Raw genomic sequence first — 7,738 nt, 5'->3', positions numbered from 1 at the left:
AAACACCCAACATCCTAAACACCCAACATCCTAAACACCCAACATCCTAAACACCCAACATCCTAAACACCCAACATCCTAGACACCCAACATCCTAAACACCTAAACACCCAACATCCTAAACACCCAACATCCTAAACACCCAACATCCTAGACACCCAACATCCTAAACACCTAAACACCCAACATCCTAAACACCCAACATCCTAGACACCCAACATCCTAAACACCTAAACACCCAACACCCTAGACACCCAACATCCTAAACACCCAACATCCTAAACACCCAACATCCTAAACACCCAACATCCTAGACACCCAACATCCTAAACACCTAACATCCTAGCTGCTGTCTGGTAACATTCATTCCCACGCCGTGTCCTGTCTAATGTATAATGGCCAAGTGATGAACTACGCCTTTGAACATGTTAATGATTTAAAGTCCACATAGACATGCATACTGCAGCGAGATACAACTCATGGACAGATCCATGTTGAAGCGTCGTCCTCATAATGTGTTGTTGTATAACCTACTTTTGCTGTGACTGAATGTTGCCGCTTTCCGACAGCTCCTCGTTTTTGAGTACGCTTACAAAATAACTCCGTAGTGAATGGAGGTACTGTTGCAAGAAACGTTCCGGGTAGAAACTTTTGAGTTGCATTCAATAAGCCGACGTGCTTGCTTGTACCATCTACTTTCTATTTTTAATTTGTCTACTACTACTAAAAGTATAAAAAGAGGGTACGCATCCCAGCACATCTTGAAGATATGTATTTCTATGCAAGACATTATCATGTGTTAGTGCATTTATAAGAACCGATATAAAAAAGAAACAATTTCTCCACAATATAAATGGTCATGTAAAGATAATAATGTTATAGATAACTGTTCATTTTAGAATCCTCCCCAGCCTATTATCACTGTTAATCAGACAAAGTCCTGACCGAGGGGAAATGGAGTCCGGTACAACTCCACCACTTAATGATTAGATTTAGATTAGATTACATTTTGTCTACTTCCTCCTTGCTGGTCTCTGCAGCCTAGAATAGGACACACCCACTGACGACGTGACTGTTCTACGTTTTGGTTCGCGCTTGAGAACCACTATTTTTGTGTGCCCGCTGCGAACCAACTTTTCAGTTTCCGAACCAATTTAGCTTCGGTCTGAACGCGCCGGCCGGTTCCAGACTTGGTTCGCGAACGCGAACCGGCACGGTTCTTTGCCGGTGTGAAAGCCCTACACCTGTCTCCATCCTGTCTCTCCAACGACGCCAGTATCTCCTCCATCTCCTCCCCCCACAGGGCCTCCATCCTGGGGTGCATCTTCTTGAACCACTGGGCGGTATTCAGCACTCTCCCCATCCCCACCCCAGCCACAGGGACCACCGGTATGCCTGCCACCAGCATGGCCACCATCAGAGAACACACCGGCCCCACCTCCCCGAGGACGTGGGGGTCTATGGTGGAGGGCTGGGGGGTGGCGACCACCACCTGGGTCCATGGACCCCTCTGGTGCTGCTGCATGGAGGGGTAGGGCAGGGCGCCCCCCTGCGAGAGAGGGTAGGGTGGGGGCTCCCCATAGGTAAGGGGGGAGGGTGGGGGCTCCCCATAGGTAAGGGGGTAGGGTGGGGGCACCCCATAGGTAAGGGGGTAGGGTGTGGGTTCCCCATAGGTAAGGGGGGAGGGTGGGGGCACCCCATAGGTAAGGGGGTAGGGTGGGGGCTCCCCATAGGTAAGGGGGGAGGGTGGGGGCTCCCCATAGGTAAGGGGGTAGGGTGCGGGCCCCCCATAGGTAAGGGGGTAGGGTGCGGGCTCCTCATAGGTAAGGGGGGAGGGTGGGGGCTCCCCATAGGTAAGGGGGTAGGGTGCGGGCCCCCCATAGGTAAGGGGGGAGGGTGGGGGCTCCCCATAGGTAAGGGGGTAGGGTGGGGGCTCCCCATAGGTAAGGGGGGAGGGTGGGGGCTCCCCATAGGTAAGGGGGTAGGGTGGGGGCTCCCCATAGGTAAGGGGGGAGGGTGGGGGCTCCCCATAGGTAAGGGGGTAGGGTGGGGGCTCCCCATAGGTAAGGGGGTAGGGTGGGGGCTCCCCATAGGTAAGGGGGTAGGGCACTGTATGGTTGAGGTACTGCTGGTCAGTGGGTCTATAGACAGGACTGGACTGCTGCTGTTGCTGGTTCCAGTCGTAGTACCTCTCCATGGCCTGCATTGGAGACTGAGAAGGGGTCCAGCACTGACACTGCTGGTAGAGGGGGTGGCAATAGGCAGGGGGGTTGGGGTCGGTGGGGAGGGGCTGGGGCTGGGCAGGGTAGCTATACCCCAGTTGAGTGGTGGAGGGGTCGGGGGAGGCTTCCTCTGTATAGAACAGGTGGACACAGGGGAGAGCGGGGGTCATACCTTTGCATCAGATAAGTTTGTCTCATTCAAAGCTGATGACTGACTATAGAGAGGGATGCTGCTCACAAACACAGGCATATCTACTCTCTCTGTCTACCAGATTAATCAATTTCAACTAGTCTAATTAAAATAGCATACATCCTTAAATGGAATCTACTGTAGGCTACGACACATATTCAGTAAATTACTTGAAGTTGGTAAGAAAGCGCGACTTACCATTGAGGTTCGTCACATGCATAGACATTATTTGGTAAAATGCTGGCAACTCTTGAATGGCAACATTCAGGGATTACATTAACATAAGGAACTCAAAAGATACTGCATTCAGTCTCCACGGAAACCAACATCTTTACCATGGTTAGTGGAATCATAGAATTGGAATGATTCTATTAGAATGATTCTAATTCTATGACAGAAATGACAGGACCACAGTCTCTTCATGTATACTATGCAGTCTCTGTTCAGTGTAAATGTAGGGAAAGGTGCAGAACATGAAAAATAACAACACAATCAAACACAGGTTAATTTTATTTGATATATCTTTCTCTATTCTTAACTTCACTGTTTTCGTTTACCTTTTGTACAATGACTTGACATTATAATTCCCCATTGACGATAAGGGTAAGGGATCTCTCTGGGGATCATCAAAAATGATATAGAGCCGTAAACAATAGTGTTCATCATAATTTATACATTATCCTTCAGGAATAAGAATAAACTTCAGTTTTACCATTTCTGTATGTTTTTTTTTTACAATGTTTCTCTTTTTTATTTTGTGTTTTCTTCCCCTGTCCTTTAAACTGGCAAGCTGTGCACTACTAGCTCAGTAGTGGTGTGTGCCTTCAGCTAGACTTTCCCTGGAGGTTGGAAGCTAAATTGTGAGAGCAAAAGTTTCACAAAAATGACCATTTATTTAAACATTAAACTTTTAAAAAATAATGATAATTGAAGGAGGTACTGCCGGTTCTGTACGGTCAGCGTCCTCCCAGCCAGGCAGGGATGAGACACACAGTGTTCAGACTAGCACGCCAGTTCCTCAGGGCAGAGGTGGACCCAGCAATGACATTAATTACTTTTCTCTTGATATTATTTCCAATTTCTAGCAAGGAGTAAGTTAGTTAGATAGATAGATGGAGAGAAAGAGAGAGCGAGAGAGAGAGAGAGAGAGAGAGAGAGAGAGAGAGAGAGAGAGAGAGAGAGAGAGAGAGAGAGAGAGAGAGAGAGTGAGAATGGGACAACGGGGAGAATGGGACAAATTATAGTACTGGGGGGTGGGGGGACTCTAGTCCTCATCCTCTGCGGAGCAGCAGCAGGTCCAGAAGGTGTGCATTTTCTTCTCCTCTTTGCCTGACAAGCAGATGAAAAGGTGTCACTTCTCAGACAGTAAGTGGAGAGTGGATTCATGTGTGCCAGAAGAATGACTGTCGGCAAAAACCATCCAGTCAAAACGTGACGTTTTCCAGTGAAGACATTACCACCAGATATACTCACTCTTAGAGAGAGGGTCCACAACCACCTCCACCTCTGGCTGGTCAGAACTGGCTCCAGCAGCGATGCTCACACTGGACTGTGAATGGAAGTCAAGGAGATAAGAGGATAACTATACATTCCATTGTGATCATTCTGGTGCAGATACCCAAAAAAATACATAGCAATTGAACATCAAGATTTTCTGTTGGGGAGCTGGGGTATGTAAATGTAAATATGTCCATTTAAAAACAAGATGAAATGCTGGTGACCTGAGTCTCTCTAATTGAGCCAATGGAGCTGGTGGTGGAACCCAGGCTGATGGATACCAGGGACTCAGCTTGGCGATGTCCGCATGGTGACGTCTCATTGGACGAGGAGGAAGTGGCGGTCTGCGGTCTGCCTGCGGTCCACTCCTGCTGCCAGTAGAGCTCTAGGGAGGCCCGGGGGGGTGATGGTGACAGGTTAGGAGAGATGGAGGAGTCATCTGACTCCTAGAGACCGAGAGAGAGAGAGACAGAGACAGAGACACAGAGAGAGAGACAGAGACAGAGAGAGAGACAGAGAGAGAGAGAGAGAGAGAGAGAGAGAGAGAGAGAGAGAGAGAGAGAGAGAGAGAGAGAGAGACAGAGACAGAGACAGAGACACAGAACGAGAGACAGAGACACAGAGAGAGAGAGACATTTTAACCTAAATGTCATCAGATTCATATTATAAAACATTTATTAATATGAATAATAATAATAAACCTTTATTTGTATAGCACTTTCCCTGCAAACGTTGCAGCTCAAAGTGCTTTAACATATCCACACATCATAAACACAAAATAACTAAATAATATAAGAATTACTATAAGATTTAAACAAGTAAATACAAATAATATTCACCAATCAATCACACAAAACAATTGCATTCCGTTATCCATTTGACAGGAATACAGCCTTTAACAAACTACATGTAGGCAATTACTCACGGTCTCCCTCTCCTCTGTGACCATGTGGGATGGGAAGAAGATCCCCCTTGAGGCCAGCTCTGGCAGCATTTCCTCCAGCAAATTGAAGTCCTCTCCCAGAGGGCTCTTCCACTCCTGCTCCCAGTAGAGCTCTAGGGAGGCCCGGGAGGGTGATGATCTCTCTATAATTGTATCATTTAAACACATGTGTGGACTCCCTTATTTGTTACTACCTTACACATACCTTCGGGTGTGTAACAGTTGGCAACACTGTTCATGGATCAACTCGGTAGTTGTTTACATTTTGCGTTGCTCACTGATTGCCTATAAAGTTCTTCCATCACGTTTTATGCGACAATGTCTTTTTAGTAACAATTTGCACATTATTAAGTATTTACTAGCTTTGGCTAGATTGGCAAAAGATGGTGTGGTGCAAACGAAATGAGTAAACAACTAGTTTGAAATCTAGCTAGTAACAACTAAGGGTTTAGTAAGGACTTGTTTTAGAAATGACTTTTGGTCATCATGAAGTTGGTAAGAAAGCGCGACTTACCATTGAGTTTGTTCGTCACATGCATAGACATTATTTGGTAAAATGCTGGCAACTCTTGAATGGCAACAAAACTATGTTGAAGTGAAAAAATAGATCAAATCATGAAATATGGGGATAGTAGAATCTTGAATGGCAACAAAAACCCAACATCTTTACCATGGTTACTGGAATCATAGAATTGGAATGATTCTATTAGAATGATTCTAATTCTATGACAGAAAGGACAGGACCACAGTCTCTTCATGTATACTGTGCAGTCTCTGTTCAGTGTAAATGTAGGGAAAGGTGCAGAACATGAAAAATAACAACACAATCAAACACAGGTTAATTTTATTTGATTTATTTTTCTCTATTCTTAACTTCACTGTTTTCGTTTACCTTTTGTACAATGACTTGACATTATAATTCCCCATTGACGATAAGGGTAAGGGATCTCTCTGGGGATCATCAACAATGATATAGAGCAGTAAACAATAGTGTTCATCATAATTTATACATTATCCTTCAGGAATAAGAATACACTTCAGTTTGACCATTTCTGTATGTTTTTTTTACAATGTTTCTCTTTTTTATTTTGTGTTTTCTTCCCCTGTCCTTTAAACTGGCAAGCTGTGCACTACTAGCTCAGTAGTGGTGTGTGCCTTCAGCTAGACTTTCCCTGGAGGTTGGAAGCTAAATTGTGAGAGCAAAAGTTTCACAAAAATGACCATTTATTTAAACATTAAACTTTTTTTTAATAATGATAATTGAAGGAGGTACTGCCGGTTCTGTACGGTCAGCGTCCTCCCAGCCAGGCAGGGATGAGACACACAGTGTTCAGACTAGCACGCCAGTTCCTCAGGGCAGAGGTGGACCCAGCAATGACATTAATTACTTTTCTCTTGATATTATTTTCAATTTCTAGCAAGGAGTAAGTTAGTTAGATAGATAGAGAGAGGAAGAGAGAGCGAGAGAGAGAGCGAGAGAGAGAGAGAGAGAGAGAGAGAGAGAGAGAGAGAGAGAGAGAGAGAGAGAGAGAGAGAGAGAGAGAGCTGATAGAGAAATGGTCAGTTTGAAGCCAAACTTCATTCTTTGGTCTTTTTGAATGCAGGGGGTTGTAGAGTCTGTGGGGGCTTGATAAAGTGCATCAGAGGATCCCATCGTATGAGGCTGATCTCTGCTGGGGGAATGTCTGCTCTCACTCAGCCTGGATCCAGTCAGACAGGCAGATAGCAACCATGCTACGTCTCACGCTAGCTAGCCATCTGAACTAGTCGTCCTAAAACATGACAAGCTCAGTGAAGGTGATTGATATACAGTAGAGTTCTGTGGAATGGATGAAAGGTTTGGTGCCTGTTCTGAGGAGACCGTGTCATTGGCCAGCTCTGTTCTCGCTACCATGGCAACGCCCTTCATCATGACCTATGACCTTAGCCAAACTGTAACCATCAGACATTTTGAATTGCTCAGACTTCCCATGAACAAGACTTCAGTTCAATCCAAGCAGAAACATGACTTTTCGATTATACATTTCTCTTAAATTCAACAACTCTTTAAAATTCCCCATATCCAGTAGAATTCCCATCGCCCCATTACTGTGAATACCCACAACTTCCCTTGAGCGTCCAGATATGCAAAAACTATGTACAAACTTCTGTTTGGAAGAAGCAACGGATAACGTTTTTAGAAAGGGAGAGAGAGAGAGAGAGAATTGTGTGAAATGTTGAATAAATATCTGCATCATGTGATGTCACACACTAAAGTGAGAATCTGAAGTATACTGTCGCTCCTACATGCTATAGCAACGGACAGACAGACAGACGACCTTCACAGGGAAGAGCAGGTCGCTTCTCAGCTGAAGACCAAAAGAAAAAGAAAGAAAAGTTCATTCAATCAGTTTTTCTTCTTCTCCCGACTATAAAAATAGCTAGAATCTACACGGTTTAGAAAACAACTTTGACATGTACAAGTCATTTACATCCAAGGCCAGTGTCCATGGAGCCTCAAGTGGAGGCTGGCGGAGGTAGAAATCGGAGGACCAATTGATACCATTCCTCATTCCGTTCCATGCATTACAATGAGCCCGTCCTCCGAATTCCACCTCCACCAGCCTCCACTGATGGAGTGTCAAGCAGATAAGAGAGGAGGGGAGGAGAGGAGCAGTGACTGACATAGCCAGGGTCTATAGGTGGAGGGGGGAGAGTGAGAGAGAGAGGGAGGGGGAGGGAGAGAGGAGGCCACAGCTATAGACATCTAGCTCTGGTGGGTGCTGCTGTTTGTCTGTATTTCTAGTTGGCGCAGTGATGTCATGCTGTCCGCCCAGTACGTCTGTAAATCAGTTGCAGGGACAAACTCCAGGCCCCGTCAGCCGTTCTAGCCAGTTGGAGAGAGAT

At 45.6% G+C, this 7,738-nt stretch overlaps 1 protein-coding gene across 1 annotated transcript in view; it reads right to left on the bottom strand.

The window, feature by feature from the left end:
- LOC308167210 (telomere length regulation protein TEL2 homolog) overlaps positions 1 to 559 on the bottom strand; it is an 11,546-nt gene extending 10,987 nt beyond the window's left edge. Inside the window, exon 1 of the mRNA XM_080541593.1 lies at positions 535 to 559. The gene's annotated coding sequence lies outside the window, so the exon portion shown is untranslated. The remainder of the gene's footprint in view (positions 1 to 534) is intronic.
- Positions 560 to 7,738: the final 7,179 nt, after the last annotated feature.

The sequence above is a fragment of the Nansenia antarctica genome, assembly GCF_963989245.1.
Source record: "Nansenia antarctica genome assembly, chromosome: 11".
Classification (NCBI taxonomy): Eukaryota; Metazoa; Chordata; class Actinopteri; order Argentiniformes; family Microstomatidae; genus Nansenia; species Nansenia antarctica.
Note: the sequence above shows the minus strand (reverse complement) of the source record. Positions and strands in the feature narration are given on the sequence as shown.